This window comes from Theropithecus gelada, chromosome 4 (genome assembly GCF_003255815.1).
Source record: "Theropithecus gelada isolate Dixy chromosome 4, Tgel_1.0, whole genome shotgun sequence".
In the NCBI taxonomy this organism is placed as follows: domain Eukaryota; kingdom Metazoa; phylum Chordata; class Mammalia; order Primates; family Cercopithecidae; genus Theropithecus; species Theropithecus gelada.
Window position 1 is genome coordinate 167347162 of NC_037671.1, and position 20132 is coordinate 167367293.

Sequence of the window (20132 nt, forward strand, 5' to 3'; positions counted from 1 at the left end):
TTTTTAAATGTGCAAAAGAAAGAGGAACGTTTTAAAGAGAGACAGAAAGAAACTTTGGAATCTTCAAAGTTGGCGTTTGTTGGTATCACAGCTAAGTGTTAAAACAAAAGCCCCAAAGACATGGAAATGAGAAGAATGAATTAAATATTGTCCTCACATCTTCATCCTTCACTTTTAATGGCATATAGCACCACTCAGGTAGAAAACCAGATCTTTGAGGATAAATATCAAAAACCTTTTACTAGGTAAAATTTGCACTACAGTTAAATCACAAAACTATTTTTCCCCCAGATACCTCCTTAGTCTACAATGTTATTAATGCATTTAAGTCAAGTGTAAATGTAGCATAGACTCAGGCTTTGACTGTCTTCTTCCTTGTTTTTTAAAATGGAAAAGAAGAATGAAAGGGTGTTTTCATTTGCATCATTTGGACATTAAATAATAAGCCTTCAACTCATGAAACAGAACATTATAAAAAATATTTTGCCCTATTCCTCACTGTTCCCCAGTGCTTTACACTAACTTTGGAGCACTCTTTGAAGGTCTGTAGGCATTTGATTTATCACCTCTTCCCTTTCTTTTTCCTAGCTGTCCTGTCCATGAAAACTCAGAGCAAGAAAAGAGGATACAAGGGCTGAAGAATGGCCAGGGACATACTCACTAGAGGGGATCAGGAACGAGTTGTGTTAAGGCAATATTAGAAGATCTCGGCGAGAACAATTGTGACACAGGCTACAATTAGTAGCGGGGTTCTAGTGAAGGCATAGCAGGAGTGAGAGGAGATCTTCCTTGTGAACACAGAGCTTAGTCATAGGAATGGGCTGTGCAGAAGGATTTCGCCTCCTGAGAAAATAGATGGCTTTTAACGAAAAGGGAACTGGATTACTCAGTGCCAAGGAGAGCTTTGCATGGGGTCATCCAGCAGTTTAATTCACATTCTGGTTATCTGTCAAGGAGCCCCTGGAAAGAATTTGGGATCCTGTTGGTCAGCACTTGGCCCTTCAGATCAAAGGTTTGGGAATGTTGTTTAGTCCTAAGCCCTACTAAATGTGGTACCTGGGCTGTTTAAATGTCTTACGTGTGGATTCATCCATGCCTGGAGAAAGATCAAGTCTTCAGAAAAGAAGAGCCATGGCAGGGTCATTTGGAATATGGGCTGGATAGAGACCTAGAAAGGAGTTGGGGGCTGACACCAGCTTCCTTCCAGGAATTCATCAGGAACATCATTTTTCGTGCTTAGATAGCAAGTTTTCCTATTGCTTTTACTTATAAATCCATTTGCCTAAAGTCTTATCTAAAGAGTTGACTTTACTATCTTAGATCTAATTATTTGTCCTTTGTATTCAAGTATTTTCTGTCATGCCATTTTATTTGTATATTAATTAAATGACGCAGATAACTCAAAATAGAAGTCACACCCTATTTCTAAAGAAGATACACAATTTAATCTATTTTCTGTAAGAGAAAAAGAAATCTACATGGTCAAGTGGGCTACAGGGTAACTTTCATTTGCACCTCCAAATCCACACTCTAATATGCTCTCTGCCCCAGGAAGCTGACCTGTAAGAAACAAACAAAGGAATCCACTGACCACCGCTTCCAGTTTGGTTCTACAATGGGAGGCACTAACAGGAGATCAAAGGGCGGGAGGGATATGAAAAGGGGGTTGCCAGGGCTTGGTCTTGTGCTTCTCCTTGAATCCCTACAATCTTACAGGTTGTTTTCTCTATATGGCTCTTGTTCCAAGTTCCTCTCTTTGTCCCTTCAGGGCTAGACATAGTAACAGAAACCTTTTTGCCTTCCTAAACCCTTCTTCTATCTTTGTAAATTGATCTGTCCCAGATTTGGTTCCGAAGAAGCAGACTCTGAGATGGAGATTTGTGGGCATGAGGGTTATTAAGGAGTGCTCTCAGGATCTAAACCTGCAGGAGGGAAGGGGAGGGAGAAAGATAGGGCAGAGGAAGAGGCTGGGTAAGCCCAAAGTGACTGGGAGCCTGAAGCTGGGATGCACCTTCAGAGTTGCTTCACAGAGGCAAAGGGTAAGGCCTTCATAGTCTTGTGCTGACAAGTTGTTGGGTGCAGGGTGCCCCTGGAATAGAGCATGAAATTGGGTGAGGTGACTGTCTTCAGCCTATGGGGACTAGGTCCTTCAGTCTTGATGGGAAGTTTGAGCAGTGCAGTTTCCATGACAACTCAGCTCTTGTGCTTCATGGATCCACTTCCTTCTGCATGTTAAGGAGCAGCTCCTCTAGGATCACAGCTGGCCTCTTTTCTTAGGGAAATCTTCCTGTTTTACTTTACAGTCCAGATTTCCTGTCTCTTTTTGGTACCTCTGCTGGTCTACTTGGCTGGTGGAATGACCTAGTTTCTCACTCCCAAGGAGTCCCATCACCATGCCTTTATTAGGTGGAGGCTGTTGCATTTATCCATCTATTACAAAAAAAAAAAAAAAAAAAAAGGGCAAGGGAATTCTAAGGGACACCCAGGCAAGTTAGCTGGGGGCCTCTCTGTGGCCTTGTGTCAGCAGTCTCAGATTCTTCTGAAGAATGGGATTGATTATCGCTCATGGTACAGTGATTCCTATTCTTGCCTGCTGTTCTCTTGGCCTGAGGAGCCTGATGCTTCCAGGTGGCAGCCTTAACCTCATGTTCAATTGGATGCTTGTTGTATTCCCTGATGGAAGCACATCTCCTTTGGGCACCAGGGCCTCTAAACTCACAGAGCCTAGGCACAAGTTCCCTACAGGGTCAATTGTATTGATGGTAAGTGAGGCCATTGCTGCTACCACTCCTTAGCTCCCACATATTTTACCTCTTGGAGACACAGCGTCATACAATGATTGTTTATTTAGCATGTATATTACACCCAGGAGAATCTGGTGGTGACATTACCTTGCAAGGATGGGGCACCATTCTCCTGGGTGTAATACACATGCTAAATAAACCCCTGATGACATTAGCTTGCAATGATGTGGCCCCTCCACTATGCCTTCAACAGGCCTTTCCATCACTCTGTTAGTATGGCAGCTTCTGGATGGTGCAGGATGTGATGGGACTAGCAGAGTTTGTTCCACTCATGCATCTCCTTTCTTGTAAAGTGGGTCACTTGGTTTGATGGGATGTTATGTGAGATGCCATGTTGGTGGATCACTAACTCTCTAAGCCTTTAGATACTGGTGCCAGCTGAGGCTCTGCAGGCAAGAACAGTAAATCCAACCCAGAAACATGAATTAATTCATACCAAAATGAATCAATGACCTTTCCAGGGTAGAAGATATTCAACTTTCCACCACATGACTGGTTGGTCTCAAGGGCTAATACCATACCTGGGCAGGGATGAGGGTCATCCTTGGTTTCTGTTGCTGGAAGGTTGAATATTTGTCAGCCCTGGTGCCTGGGTCAGTATTGTGGAGTGGGAGGGCATATTGCTGGATCCATGCATAGTCCCCATTCTTGCCACCAGGGCTATGCCATTCATGCACTGTTGTTTGAACACTGACATCTAATGACAGAGGCTGACCAAAGTCAACTGGCCACATATTCTCTTGTGTCTATTGGTGATTTAGTAGGATGTTCTTTTGTAGCGGATATTCCATAGTGACCATTAACATGTAATAAAAGGATCTCCACACCTCCTTCCTGTTTCCATAAATCCATTCACAACTCTCTTACCCAGACTTGCTTCATCCCGATTTTCCAATATTTCTTGATCAAATGGTTAAACAATTTTATTGTTCATGAATTCATACATATTCTCATTGGGTGATGATATTGGGACTAAGAGAGGAAGGGAGACAATGAGGAAGCAAGAAGAGAGAAAAGTTGAAATATTGGTTAGTCATTTTACAAGAACACTTGAACAATCAGAAAGCTGTGGCAGGTAAGAATTGCATATTCCTGTTTAGTTTCTACTAATGCCTCTGAAGACTCTAAAGGCAAAATATTTTGTTTCAAATCTGAAATATTTGGCAGGACAGTAATGCTGATATTTAAGGTACTTCAAATAAGAATTATTTGATGCATTTATGGATCATCTTTTCTAACATTTCTAGCAAATTAAAAACTGGAAGATAAGAAACAGCTTTCAGAATGAGACAAGTAATTCTAAATAAATGTGTATGAATTCAAGAAGAAAATAATGTTATCTGTGGTATCTCCAAGATAAATAATAATAGTTTTTTTATATATATGAAATGCTAAAGTAGAGGAGGAGAAAGAAAGGGAGGTGCCTCGGGAATGTGCAAAACTTTCACTAATGCTAAGCACATCGAAACCATCCCCCTTCAGCTCACATTTTAAAGGAAAGAGGATACAGGGAATTACCATATCCTTCCCAGGTCCAAACATTTTGAACAACTTGGCATTTTCTCTACAATGGCTCCCCTGGTGGTTTTAGTGTTTTCCAGTACAAATCATAGCTTCACCCCATTATAAAGCAAACACTTTATATATCCATTATATAAAGCTTTATTCCCTGGTATAAAACAAAAACTCTATACAATAGAAACAAAAGGTTAATGTCCTTTTGATCATTTATTACTTCACATTTTTAATAACTTTTGGTTGAATGCTTCATAGAATGCTAGGCTCTGAGTATATCTGGATGAGCAACACAAGGTGTCTGAGTCCAAATATAATAGAGTATCATATTTGTAATGATAAGACAAGTAAATGGGCTCATAGAAACAAATATCAGGGATATTTGTTCCAGTCTGATGGGAGTATAAGAATGAGGTCACAGACTTGACATTTAAACCGAGACCTGGAAAGTATTTAGGATAAAGACTAGATAAAAGTGTTAGCCATGGTGGATGAAAGCCAGGGAAGAAATAGTTGCAGAACTCTAACACAGGTTTGGAGAGGCATCAAGAACAGGTAACAAAAGGTACAGAGACTATCCCAAGGCTAGTAGGAAGTCACTGAAGGGTTTCAAGCGTTTCAAGCACTTCTTCCCTCCCTTCCTCTCTCCCTCATTCCCTTCATCCAGTCTTTCTTTTTTTTCCCCCCTTTTTTTGAAAAAGATGACACTGGCTGCCCTATCAAAAATGGAAGAAAAGGGTAAATTCAATAACATTTTTAAGGTGGACTCAGTAGAACTTGGCCACAAGAAATATTGAGTTAAGAGGTAAGAATAAAGGATAAAACCCAGGTTTTTCAGTTCATCTATGAGAAGACAGTGATCTCACTGATTTTGACTCTTCTCAAAATTTGAGTGATCTCACTCAAACTAAAATTTGCAGCAGAGAAGGTGGAGAAGGTTCCCTCTCTGTTCACTTATCCATCATATCATATATATATATATATGATAAGAACGCTTTTGTTTACGTTTTTATCCTCAGAGCTTAGTCACAGATCTCATTTCAAAAATCTTGAATTGCCTTGGAGCCTGTGATGGATAATTTTATGTGTCAATTTGACTGGGATTAAAGATGCCAAGATAGCTGGTGAGACACTATTTTTAAATGTATCTGTGAGGGCTGTTTCAGGGAGAGATGAACATTTGAATCAGTATGCTGTATAAAGAAGATCCACCTTCACCAATGTGGAAGGGCATCATTCAATCTGTTCATGGCCCAGATAGAACAAAAACACAAAAATGGAGGATGGGCTAGTTTGCACCCTCTCTCTCCCTGAGCAGGGAGATACTTGCATTACATCTTAGTGACCACTAGAGAACATGCACTTCAAAAGAATATCCCCACTAAATCATCAATAAACAGAGAAAAATAATTTGGCCAGTTGACATTGACCAGTCTCTGCCATTAGATGCCAGGGTTCAAACAACAGTTCATGAATGGCATAGCCCTGGTAGTAGGAGTGGAGGCTGTGCATGGATTTAGCAATATTCACTCCCACTGCTCAACAGTGACACAGGTACTGGTGCTGACAAATATTCAACCTTCTAGCAACAGAGGCCAGTGAGGACACTCATCCCCACTCAGGTATGGTATTAACCCTTCAGACCAACCAGCCACATGGTGGAAAGCCAGCCACATTGAATATTTTCTACCCTGGAAAGGTAATTGATTCATTTTGGTGGGATATGATTTGTGTTTCATGATTCATGTTTTACTCATCTTCTCCTGAGACATCAGCACCTGGTTCTGAGGCCTTTGGATTTAGCTTGGGGATTACACCATCTGACCCCACCCCTTCAGACTCTGACCAAGACTTATACCATTGACTCCCCTGATTCTCAGGCTTTTAGACTCAAAATGAATTACATCACCAGCTTTCCTGGTTCTTTAGTTTGCAAATAGCAGATCACAGGGCTTCTTGGCCTCTATAATTGCATGAACCAGTTCCCATAATAAACACACAAATATGTATCTCTCCATATATCTTATTGGTTCTATTTCTCTGAGAACCCTGACTTATAAGTGTAATTTTCAAGTGATGGCAGGGAGTAGTGGTTTTTCATGCCCCAAATCCATTCAGTTGATAACTTATTTTCCCACGCAATATGAGTATAGGTTAACCTAAAGAAAAAAACAAAACAAAACAAAATACAAGAGCCAAATAAACACTGCACTGGATCCACACCAGCCCTATAAAACTAAATGACTTCCTTTAATTTTGATGTGCTCCGGGATTCAGTCCTGGATATTATTCTCCTAATTATCTACACTCACATCCATCTGATCCAATCCCATCACTTTAAATACCATCTACACTTTGACAATTCCTAAACATATATATCCAACTCCAATTTCTCTGCTGAATCCCAGATTTTCATATTCCCCGTAATTAGTATCTCTACATTGATGTTTGGTAGACATCTTAAACTTAGCATATACAAAACTGAGCTATCTTTTGCTGCTATTACAGAATACCTGAGACTGGGTAATTTACAATGAACAGAAATTTATTGACTTACAGTTCTGCAGGCTGGAAAGGCCAAGACTGAAGAGTTGGCATCTGGTGAGAGCTTTCTTGCCACACCATCCCATTGCAGGAAGCAAAAGGGCAAAAGATGGCCCATTTCTGAAAGCCTTCTTATCAAGGCATTAAATCCACCTCTTAAATATCTCACCTCTTCATGCCATTACAATAGCAATTAAATTTCAACATGAATTTTGGAAGGGATATTCACACCCTACTCTATCTGAAGTCTGCTCCATCTCCAGCCATCCACTTTCTTAGGACAAAAACTTCCACATCCCATATTCAATCACCTCAAAACCTGTTGGCTCTGCCTTCAGAAAATATCCAGACTGTATTTCCCACTACCTCTTCTGCTATCAACCTGGTCTGAGTCACCATCATATCTCACCTGGATTCCTGAAATTGCTTTCCAATGAGTCTTCTCATTTTCCTCCTGCACCCTACAATTCATGCTCAACAGAGAAATTCCTTTTGAAAACAGAAGTCATGTTAGTTACATCACTCCTCTGTTTAAAACACATCGATGGTTTCTAACTCATTCAAAGTAGAACCCTAACAGGTTCCAAATGATCAGATATACAATTGGATAACTCCCTGAGTTATCCAGTTCTTCAAGCCTTTGCTCAAGCATGAATTTTTCAGTGAATCCTTCATTGACAATTCCATTTAAAATTGCCACTCCTCTTCCTCAGACACTTCAGATCAGAGGTCACCATTCCCCAACCCCCACCTTTGTTCTACAATTTGCTTTGTTTTGTTTTTGATAGCACTTATCTCCCACCAAAACAAACCCTGAGTTAGGGTTCTCAGAGAAACACAACCAATAAGATATACGGAGATAAAAACTACATAATTCACTTGCACATTATATTCATTGTGTATTGTCTTTCTTCTGTCACTAAAATATAAACTCCATGAGAGCAGGGATCTTTGTATGTTTTGTTTTTTGATATATTGTAAGAACTTCAAACAGTTCTAATAGATAACAGGTGTTCAAAAATGTCTGTTGAATGAATTCATGAATGCCTTCTTTCTTTTAATGAGGTCCTGCGGCTAGTGGTATACTATATTACTGTTCACAAAAATTCAGTGTCTGCTCACCTTCTAAAGAACATAGTCATCACCCTATGACTTTTTTTTCATCCAATAAAATATAAGTGGGAAGAAATCTGTGTTATATGTGTTCAGAAGCTTTAAGGACCAGAATGTGATTTAGCACACTCTCTTTTCCCTACCCCTGTATTATGAAAGCATGTGTGGAGATGGGGCCTCCACCATCCTGAATTCCTGAGGGCCTGTAATGAGGAGAATCATCTTGCCAAACTGTGATGCACATGTAGCTTAATGACAAATGAAATTTGATATTATGGCCTATCCTGACTAATATATAATCAAAGTCTGGGGTCTTCATACTCAAGTTAAATATCATCAGGTAGTTGGAATTAATTGCACTTTATGAACATTCATGTTTATCATGCTCTCCAATTAAGGTAGAACGTCTGAGAGTCACAATTAGGCCTTTCAGATGCAATGTAGGAAACAGAAGGCATTATATGGTTTCATTGTCTCTTGAAACATCAAGGTATGGGGAGACTCCATGATGCTAGAGGAACTGCAGTTATGGTTGTCTTCCCAAGGTAGCACACACACAGCAACTAGGAAAAAGGTGGATCAGATGGGAAGGAGGACAGTCATAGTGTAAGTGAACCTTGCCTAGATGGGGATCCATGTGTCATCAAGTCAATCAAGTCTCTTCTCAATGACATTGTTAACCTCTTTGCAGAGCATCATTCACCTGTCCATGTTTCCCACCATAGATATAAAAGAGGGACACTGAGTCTACAAAAAGACACAAATGGCTAGTGTCTTCATTTCTTTGAAGGCAATGTAGAGGTTCTTAAAGACCAGGAAAAGTTCAACTCAGTAAGCTCAGCACCAGGGAAACCATTTGGGTCTGGATGGCTGGAGCTCCAGACCAATTACCTCTAACTGTGGGCAATAGTACCTAATTATCCTAATGATTGGTGCAAATGTTTTAATTTTTAATGCATGCTGTGAGGTGAAAAATTCAGCAATCATGCAATATGATAAGTGGTTGAAAAATATAAATTGCCATGGAAGCCACAGGAGGGTCAACCCATCTATACTTCCTGGTTTCATTAAAAAATTAAAGATCCAGATTTCTGATCTGAATCCAGCCATAATGTAACCACAGGTTCATCTTGGGAATCCACAGCCATAATGCTTTGGGAATTCTTGTCAAAACCTTTGCTTAATTTTTTAACCCAAAATTCTTGATGATAGAATGTGACCAGTATTCCAATAAAAAAGTATTCCAGAAATTTAATTCAATGTATCTGGAAATTGTGCAAGATTCAGAGGAAAGGGCCGGTGTCCAGAAATATTCTACTTAGAAGCCTATAACATTATCAGCAGTCATGCACTTCCATTTCTGCCCATGGATGTCAGATGGATATTCACTGTGCCATCCAGTAGTTAGGGGAAGGCTGTAATCCTTCTGTTTGTAGCTAAGTAGCTAAGTTTCCACTCTCTTCCTCTGACCATTCTCATCCTTCCCCTTGCCACTTCTCCAAAGGTCCAGTGAATGCCCAGGGCAGGAGACATTGGAGTCATTGTGAGAAAGGGGAAAGGGATGCACACCCAAGTTTACTTCTCTGCCCACCTCAGGCTTGACCTGAGAGGTGCAGCTGGCACTGTTCCCTATTAAAGAGAAGCAAACCCCAAATTGGCACAGGTTTCTGTCACACTCCTCTGACCAGGCATCTCTAATTGTATAGTGTGGGTGAGAATGGGGATTCCCCAGAGCAGTATCCTAATAAGGCACTGTCCCAACCATTCTCCCATCATTGATCCAACATTTGTGAAATGTTATTGGATAATTGCAACATTACTAAGATGCAAAGACTTTGGAGCACATGTTTCTGCCTCAAGGTTAAACAACAGGTTTGGGAAGGGTTATAGGCCAATAACCAATATGGTTTGGTTCTGTGTCTTCACCCAAATCTCATCTCTAATTGTAATTCCAATGTATCAAGGGAGGGACTTGTTGGTAGGTGACTGGATCATGGGGGCAGTTTCCCTCATGCTGTTCTCATGATGGAATTCATAGTTTATTAAGTGTGCGGCTCTTCCACTTCACTCTTCTCATCACAGCCCCTCCCATCACAGGCCTAGATGCCAAGGAGGAAAAAATGGTTTTGTGGACTGGGCCTGAGGCCCTGCTGCTCTGTGCAGCCTCGGAACTTGGTGCCCTGTATCCCAGCCTCTCCAGCTCCAAGCATTGCTAAAAGGTGCCAACATACAGCTCAAGTTCTTACTTCAGAGGGTGCCAGACCCAAACTTTTGTGGATTCTACATGGTGTTGGGCCTGTGGATGTGCAGAAGACAAGAGTTGAAAATTGAGAGTCTCTGCCTAGATTTCAGAGGATGTATGGAAATGCCTGGACATCCAGGCAGAAGTCTGCTACAGGGGTGGGCTGCATAAGGCTGTGGGAGCCCACCCCTTGCATTAGTGTGCCCAAGATGTGAGACATGGAATAAAAAGAGATTTTGAAGCTATATTTAATGAATGTCCCTCTGGATTTTGGTCATGCATAAGGCCTGTGGCCCCTTTGTTTTGGTCAATTTCTCCCATTTGGAACAGGAACATTTATCCAATGCCTATACCCCTATTGTATCTTGGACGTAACTGGCTTGTTTTTTATTTCACAGGCTCATAGGCAGAAAGGACTTGCCTTATCTCAGATGAGACTTTGGACTTGGACTCTGAGTTAATGCTGGAATGACTTAAGACTTTCCGGGACTGTTGGGAAAGCATAATTGGTATTGAAATGTGAAAAGGGCATGAGATTTGGGAGAGGCCAGGGGTTGAATAATATGGCTTGGCTCTGTATCCCCACCCAAATCTCATCTCAAATTGTAACCCCCATGTGTCAAGGGAGGGAACTGGTGGGAGTTGATTGCATCATGGGGGCAGTTTCCCCCATGCTGTTCTTGTAATAGAATTCTCACGTGATCTGGTCATTTGATAAATGTGTGGCTCCTCCCCTTTGCCCTTCTCTGTCTCCTTACACCTTGTGAAGAGGTGCCTGCTCCCCTGTCACCTTCAGCGATGATTGTAAGTTTCCTGAGGCCTCCTCAGCCATGCAAAACTATGAGTCAGTTAAACCTCCTTACTTTATAAATTACCCTGTCTCAGAGAGCATGTTTACAGCAGTGTGAAGACAGGCTAATATAACAACTTACCTTCAATACATGTAAGAAATTGAGCAAAGGGCACACCTTTATTTCAAGGGTAATATATGGTGGTTCCCAGGGGCTGTGAGCATGGAGAAATAAGTGACCTCCCTAAAACAAGGTAGAATTGGGGTGGGTCATCTTAGGACACACCACTTTTTCTCACCACAATCCTGGTTATGAAATAATGTAACAACCTCAAATTGACTGGCACCTTCAACATCCCAATGGGAGTATTTTCTATATAATAGAAAATATATAATATATATTTTCTATATAATAGAATCCTACATATTTTCTATCCTCACTGGATGCCTCACTTCCAGCATCTGAAACCACATATTTTCTGGGGCATAGGGAAGGGCAGGAATATGTTTGCCTCTTGCTGGAGCCAGGGCTCACTGAACATGGAGCATGGCCACACATCTTTGGACTCTAACCCCAGAGAGGAACCCAGAGCTTATGCTAGATATATAAGCACACTGCTCAGGGAAACAAAAAAAAAGTGAAACTTAAGCTTTGTGTCTAAATCTGCCTGGGATTTAAACTATGAAGTAATCACTTCTAGAGTTACTTTTGTTTTGTTTTGGTTTTTTGAGACAGAATACCCCTCTGCTATTAAGGCTGAAGTGTAGTGGTGCAATCTTGACACTGCAACCTCTGTCTCCCAAATTTAAGTGATTATTGGGGCTCAGCCTCCTGAGAAGCTGGGATTACTGGCATGTGCCACCACACCCACCTAATTTTTGTATTTTTAGTAGAAATAGGGTTTTGCCATGTTGCCCAGACTGGTCTCTGAAAGATTCTCCCCAGGCCTGAAAGTTTGAAGGGATGAGTAACTTCTCCCTCTCTAGTCCAGTCCCAAGGCACAAGGCTACTTGAGCCAGCAGAGTGCGTCAACAAGATAGCAGAAGCAGAAAGAGAGCCAGCCAGAAGACACCTACCCTGGCCAGAAGACATGTACCTCTGAAGATCAAGAACGAGTCCATGTGGGTACTATGTAGCAGTCATGTCAGACTGGAACACTTCCTGTTTCCAGGAGACCATAAAACCCCTGCCCCATCCTCATTTGGTGCTGAGCCATTTTAGGCCTCAGCCTGCCTGTACCCAGGTGCTCATTAAAACAGCATGTTGTTCCACATCACCTCATGTTGTCTGTTGATATGCTCTCAGGATTGGAACTGATACAAGAACCTTACATCTGTTGCCAAAACCCAAGAGGGGCTTATGTCTGCGTTCCCTGTGGACACATCCCCCCAGCCCAGAGAGCAGGCCACAGTGGCCAGACAAAGGAAGCTCCTCAGCCGCCAGTCGCCTTTCTGTGCATGCACATCAGTCACTGAATTCGCCTACTCATAAGTCTCCCCGGTGCCCAGTTAACAGGGGAGAATCTGCACAGCATCTCTTGGTTTCTCTAGTCCAAAAGTTCAACATTGGTCCAAGAAGGCTCCAGTGTGTGCCAGCTCACTGATCATCTGGTCTTAGGGGGACGCCTGTAAGCCATTTGATTCCGTTCCAGGAACAAAAAAGGCAGCAGTGATGATTGCTCCTTTTATTGTCTCCCTCTGGCTGGCTAGGACGGTCTCCTTTTTCCCTGTTCTCCCAAGCCTGCCCTCCGTTATGGGAAACTCCCAGTCCTCCATTCCAAAAAACAGTCCTCTAGGCTGCCTCATGAACAACCTGCAAACCTTAGTCCTCAGGCAAGATATCCGCCCTAAGTGCCTTGTCTTTTTTGCAATTTAGTCTGTCCACAATGAGTCCAAATGGACCACAGATGGAACATTCGACTTTACAATTTTTAAGGACTTAAGCAATTATTGCCAATGAATGGAGAAATCGGGAGAAATTCCTTATGCCCAGGCCTTTTTGCACTCAGATCACAACCTGACTTCTGCAATTCTTTCTCACCTGTTCAAATCTTTCTCCTCAATTCTCTCCACCCTGATCACCTTTCTTCTCCCAGTCCTACCTCTTTTTCCTCGTTAGATCCAGCAGACTGCTGTCTACCCCTCCCAGACCCTACCTCTCCCTCTCAACTTTCCCCTTTACCCCCACAAGCCTCCTCTTTATGTTCTCAGCTGCAATCTTCTCAGCTGCCATCTTCCCAGCTGCCACCTTCCCAGTCAACTGTATCCACTTCTTCTCCTACAACCGTCCCCTCCTCAGAACAATTTTAGTATTGCCTGTACCCATTCTCCTCCCCCACAGCCCTCTCCTGAGGCTTGTAAACACATCCCGCCATCTTACTCCTGTATCTATCCTCCACTGCCTGTTAACTCAAACCCCATTGCCTCTTCAAAGTCTCAGCAGGAACCACTTCCACGTTCTTCCTTCTCTCCCACCCATACTCACTCAGGTTCCACCTTTGGCCCATGCCCCACTCTTCCTTCAGTGCCTGTGCTAGAGTGCCCCCTTCAGGAAGTAGCAGGAACTGAAAGTATTGTTAGAGTTCATATTCCCTTCTCCCTCACTGATCTCTCTCAAATTAACAAAAGACTTGGTTCATTTCCAGAAGACCCTACCTCTTATATTAGGGAGTTTCAGTACCTTACCCAGTCTTATGAACTAACCTGGCATGAGCTCTACATTATCCTCTCTTCGGCCCTCACCCTAGAAGATCGGGACCATATCTGGACCCCAACTCAGGTGCATGCTAACACAATTCATCACCAAGCTCCTGCCCAACCTACTGGGGCAGAGAGAATCCATAACCAGGACCCCTACTGGGATTATCAAGACGGGGCCCCTGGACACCAACATCAAGACCACATGATTATGTGTCTCCTTGCAGGACTCAAAAAGGGTGCCCATAAAGCAGTAAACTATGAAAAACTTTCAGAAATCAGCCAACATCCTGACAAAAACCCAGCCCCTTTTCTCTCTCATTTACCTGAAGCCATGAGAAAGTATACCAACCTAAACCCAGCCAGCCCAGAAGGAACCACTATCTTAAACCTGCGGTTCATCTCCCAATCCACCCTCAATAGTCGGAGTAAGCTTCAGAAGCTTGACGACGGCCCTCAAACCTCACAATGAGACCTTCTTAATTTAGACTTCAAAGTCTTTAAAAATCGTGATGAAGAAAGTAAAAGACAAAAACAGGCAGAGTTTCAAATGCTTGCCTCCGCCATCAGGGGCCCTGCAGGCCCATGGGGCTGCAGCTCCACGCAGGAACCTCCTAGGAATCCATCTCCACCTGGCACCTGCTTCAAGTGCAGCAATGAAGGCCACTAGCCCAGACAATGCCCAAACCCAGGTAAGCCTGCCAGGCCATGCCCCCTCTGAGGAGGACCCCATTGAAAGTCAGACTATGAGTGACCCCTTCAAAGACCACCCCCATCCCTTCCCAAGTCGGCCAAAACCTCCTACTCAGATCTCATTGGCTTTGCCGCTGAAGACTCATGGTGCCCTGGAACAGATGCACTGGCAAATACCATCGCTTCATCTGAGCCAGGGGTAACCCTGATGGTGGCAGGTAGGCCAGTTTTTGTTGTTCTTGTTGTTGTTGTTCTTGTTGTTTTAATTAATACAAGGGCAACTTACTCTGCTTCACCTAATTTTTCAGGACTGACCAAGTCCTCCCAGGTCTCTTTTGTAGGACTTGATGGATAAGTCTCCAAACCCCGAGCCAACCCTCCACTTTTTTTCTCCCTGCACACCTTTTCCTTCACTCATTCTTTCTTAGTCCTGCCTTCATGCCCAACTCCGCTTCTAGGCAGAGACATCCTTTCAAAACTCCAAACTACTCTCCACTTCCACATTCCCTATAGTACCCAATGCATCCACCCAGTCCCCTCTGGTACTTCTAACTTTCTTCTACTCCTCCAACCTTCCACCCTAAACCATGCAACTTTTCCTTATTCCCCATCCATAGTTAACCCCATTGTTTAGGATACTTCACACCCTCAGTTGCAGAACACCACACCCCTGTCTGCATTACCCTTAAAGAGCCCACCAGTTCCTATCACAGAAGCAGGATCCCATCCCTTAAGGAGCTCTCATATGCCTAAAGCCTATCATTTCTTGCCTCCTCGCCAGTCACCTACTCTGCCCAACAAACTCCCCTTTTAACACACCCTCTCTAACTGTAAAAAAGCCAGATGGAACTTATTGCTTTGTCCAGGACCTCAGACTCACTAGCCAAGCTGTACTCCCAGTATGTTCAGTAGTTCCTAACCCATATACTTTACTTTCCGCAATTCCCTTCAATGCCACCCCTTTTTCTGTTCTAAACATAAAGGATGCTCTTTTTCACAATTCCTTTACACCCTGATTCCCAAAACCTCTTTGCCTTTACTTAGGAAAACTCTGACACCTACCTTTCACGTTGGCTCACCTGGAGTGTACTACCTCAAGGTTTCAGAGGCAACCCCCACCTTTTTGGACAGGCCCTTGCTCATGACCTCTGTACCTTATCCCTAAAGACATCCACTCTCCCTCAATGTGCTAATGATCTGCTCCTGTGTAGCCCCTCTCCAAGACACCGCAACTCCCATACTATCTCTTCCTTTTAAACTTTTTGGCAGAATGGGGGTATTGGGTCTCCCCTAAGAAAACACAAATATGCACCCCCTCAGTCACCTATCTAGGCCTAGCTCTTACCCCGTGAACCCGAGGGCTCACAACCAACTGCATATCCCTCCTCCAGTCCCTCCTGCCTCCACAAACTAAGCAAGAAATTATCTCCTTTCTAGGACTAGTGGGATATTTTAGGCTCTGGGTTCCCTCCTTCAGTCTACTTGCCAAACCGTTTAACCAAGCAGCTAAAGGCCCTCTCTCTGAGCCTTCAAACCCCGCACAGCCTATTACCCAACCTTTCCGTCTACTCCAGAAAGCTCTCACCTCAGCTCCTGTCCTCACTCTCCCAGAGTTCACCAAACTTTTCTCCCTCTATCCTGATGAATGGTGTGGAATTGAGCTAGGTGTTCTGACCTAGTCTTAAGGGACCCACCCTCCAGGTTTTTGCCTACCTCTCTAAACAGCTTCAAGCCACAGTTCTCAGATGGTCTGCCTTCCTCTGAGCATTGGCAGCAGCCGCTGTCCTCACCCTTGGAAGCCTAAAACTATCTCTCCATGCAAACCTAACAGTTTATTCAACCCATAACATCAAAGACATGCTAGCTCACCACAGTGTACTGTCTCATCTCTGCCCCACAGCTCCTCCAACTGTATGTTCTATTCATAGAGACTTCCCACATCACCATGCTAACCAGGTCCTGTCTAAACCCGGCCACGCTTTGTCCCTGTCCTTGTTCTCTCCTCCTTACTCCTCAGAAGAAAAGGAGGACTTCCGAGCCCAAAACCTTCAAAAGCAAGGACCATAGTATGTCAAGGAAGGGTTCTTCGTTCTTCCTCACTCTCAAACAATCTATCCTCTAAAGCCTCCACAACTCTTTCCATGTCAGGTACAAACCTCTCCTGCAACTTCTCCGCCCTATCCTCACTTGTCCTCACCTTTCCAGCTGTGTTCGAGAGATTACCCAATCCTGCTCTCTCTGCCACACAGTATCACTCCAGGGTTCCCTCTGACTGCCGCCTTTTCATACCCACCAAGCCCAGGGCCAAGTACCGAGGCAAGATTGGCAAGTAGACTTCACTCACATGCTGCCCGATAAATTGTTCCACTATCTTCTAGTCTGTGTCTGTACTTTCTCCACACGAGTAGAAGCATTCCCAACAACTTCAGAAGGTTCAAATGTCATCACACAAACTCTCATCATGTATATAATTCCCCGTTTCGGACTCCCAACATCCATCCAGTCTGAAAACGAGCCGACCTTCATCAGCCAAATTATCCACGGTGTCTCTACATCCTTAGGTATAAAATGGGTTCTCCACACACCCTACAGGCCTCAATCTTCAGGCAAAGTTGAAAAATTAACTCTGTCCTTAAAGCCCAACTCAGCAAGCTGGCTCTAGGAACCTGCTAGTCTTGGACAAAAATATCTCCCGTTCACCCTCATAAGACTCCACACAACACCAAAAGAACCCTCTTTTTGTAGTCCCTTTGAAATCATGTATGGCCGAACTTTTGTTTTAGGGCCTCCATCCTTACCAGACTCTGAGTCACTCATGAATTACCTCCACTCCTTAATCCAGACACGGTCTTTCATTCATGAAGCAGCAGATGAGACCATGCCTCTTCCTGTCGACAGATCCTTGTCCTCTCAACATAACTGTTTTGCAGGCACAGATGTGTTTATCTGCCAACCCAACCCTCACCAATAGCTACAACCAAAGTGGCCAGGCCCCTACACTGTGATACTCAGCATGCCAACTACAGTGAGAGTCCAAGGACTCCTCCACTGGGTCCATCACACCAGGGTCAAGCTCACCCCCAAGGCTACTCCTTCCTCTAAAACATTAACAGTGGGCAACACCCTCAGAGTCCCTGTATTTAAGAACCTAAACAAAGAAAAATGATCCTTAAAGGTAGAAGGAAGCCAAAGATGGCAAGAGTATGAACGACCTCCGCAACAGATCATTGAATATTATGGTCGTGCCACTTGGGCTGAGGATGGTTCATGGGGTTATTGTACTCCCATATACTTGCTAAATAGAATAATTAGACTACAGGTGGTTCTAGAGATAATCGCTAACCAAACCGCCTCAGCCCTGGAAATGCCCACACAACAACAAAACGTAATGCATGCAGCAATGTGTCAAAACAGGCTAGCATTACACTGTTTATTAGCAGAAGAAAGTGGGGTGTGTGGTAAGTTTGAAATCTTTCATTGCTGTCTTAACATAGACGATAACAGAAAAGCAGTTCTAGAAATCACTTCAAACATCAGAAAAGTAACCCATGTACCAGTCCAAACCTGGAAGGGATGAGACCCAACAAATCTTCTAGAAGGTGGTTCTCTAATTTAGGAGGATTTAAAACACTGGTAAGGACAGTAACCTTCATCACTGGGCTTCTCCTGTTTCTCCCTTGTGTTATCCCACTGATAATAAAAGCCATTAAAATTCTTGTTGAAACTACAGTTAACTGCCATACAATCCAGACGATGCTCCTGCTACAACGACATGATGGATACCAACCAGTCTCTCACGAATACACCACAAATTAAGTTTCTTCTTTTTCCAAGATGCCCACGCCTCCCTCTGTGTCATGACTGAAGTAATTATTGAGAAAGTCACCCCCTTTCCCTTTTTTCTATAACCAGTAGACAGGAATGAAAGATTCTCCCCGGGGCCTGAAAGCTTAAAGAGATGAGTAACTCCTCCCTTCTCAGGCCCAGTCCCAAGGTGCAAGGCTACTTGAGCCAGCAACGTGAGTCGGCAAGATAGCAGGAGCAGGAAGAGAGCCGGCCAGAAGACACCTACCCTGGCCGAGAGACACGTACCCCTGAAGATTGAGAAAGAAGCCATCTGGGTACTACGTAGCAGTCACGTCAGACTGGGACACTTCCTGTTCCAGGAGACCATAAAACCCCTGCCCCATCCTCATTTGGTGCCGACACCATTTTAGGCCTCAGTCTGTCTGCACCCAGGCGTTCATTAAAACAGCCTCCTGTTGTCTGTTGGTGCGCTCCAGGGGTTCGGACCAATACAAGAACCTTATAGTCTCAAACTCCTGGCTTCAAGTGATCTGTCGCCTTCACCTCCCAAAGTGCTGGGATTATAGGTATGAGCCACTGCACCCAACCTAGAGCTACTTTTGAATTCATCCAACCTTATAATCACTTCAGGGGGTGTCTGGGGAGATCTCCCTTTACTCTTTTTCTTGTATTCATTTCTAGACTGTAGAACATTTTTCTCACACATATACAGTAGCTCATGGGGAATTTCTGAAGCTTCAAGATATACTCTTCTCACACCATGTTTTTTATTTTAAAAGAACACACTTATTCAAGTGTTATTTATTAAAAATACTTTATCAAAATCTTCCATTTGCTTTATAGGACTTTGTACATATTCTCTCAGGGAGAGAGTTCTCCAGTGTTCTCCAGTATCTAAGAGACATATCTATGGGTAAATGTAGAAGAATCTGTGGTAACTGTCATGCTGCCTTGTTTGAGGGTCATCTGTAAGACAGGGTGCTGAGAGAACACTACTACACACGCACACACAACACACCAACACACACACAGGGTGATTTAAGGATCATGCAGCTTTTTAGTATGTAATCCCACTTCTAAATTCAAAGCATATGGCTAAGTTCTGATTTTTAAACAATAGCCAATTTGTATGCTTGTTGTGAGCAAAACTGGTTTGACTTAACTTGACTTTTCTGGGCTGAAAACTTCTCAGTTGCCGCCATCAATGGAAAACAGATTAAGAGACAAATTTCAAATGAATGCTTGATGCCTTTTCTTGAAAGGAGGAAAACAGAAGGGGAATGCTCTGCTGGGGCTGGTTTCTGCAAGGCTTGCTGTCAGCACCACAGTCCTTATCCCTCTGCATTTATTTAACTAGCACTGGAAACGTACTGGGTTGTGAAAATGTGATCAAGCCCACCCCATGAAAGTTTCAGGGTCACATCATTTACTGGAACACATATACATTTTTTTGCACATAAATTACCTACATGCCTTTAGATTAAATGCACCTTCCAAAAAAAAAAAATTCCACATCATTATTGAATTGCAATTTCATACACTTAGCCTGAAATTTCCATTCTGTCAGAATCACTCATGTTACCCACAGTTTCAAAAGACTAAAATCATTTTACTGTAACTGTATTTTTTTCAATACTAGGCCAAGGATAAATGTGGTTACATTGATTTCTCACAAATGAACCTTAAACCACTGATTTGAAATGAGAAAACCACTGTTTGAAATCATTTTCAATCTGAGGTATGTTTAATTGGCTTTAAAGAAACTTTGCCAGCTCATTTGGAAAAAACAAAAAACAAAACAAAACAAAAAAACCCTCTTGATCTCACTCTTGTTTTCAATCCCCTAGAAGAAGCTTGACTGTGAAAGAACCTCTTTCTTCACTGTTTTCATCCTTTTCACTCTCCTGAAAGCTACCGACCTCCTGTT

The 20132-nt window shown here is 43.1% G+C and overlaps 1 long non-coding RNA gene across 1 annotated transcript in view; it reads right to left on the reverse strand.

Annotated features, from left to right (window-relative positions):
* Window positions 1-1432: 1432 nt before the first annotated feature.
* LOC112623738 overlaps window positions 1433-20132 on the reverse strand; it is a 103836-nt gene continuing 85136 nt past the window's right edge. The window contains exon 3 of the long non-coding RNA XR_003119195.1: window positions 1433-3776. This is a non-coding gene — a long non-coding RNA (uncharacterized LOC112623738). The remainder of the gene's footprint in view (window positions 3777-20132) is intronic.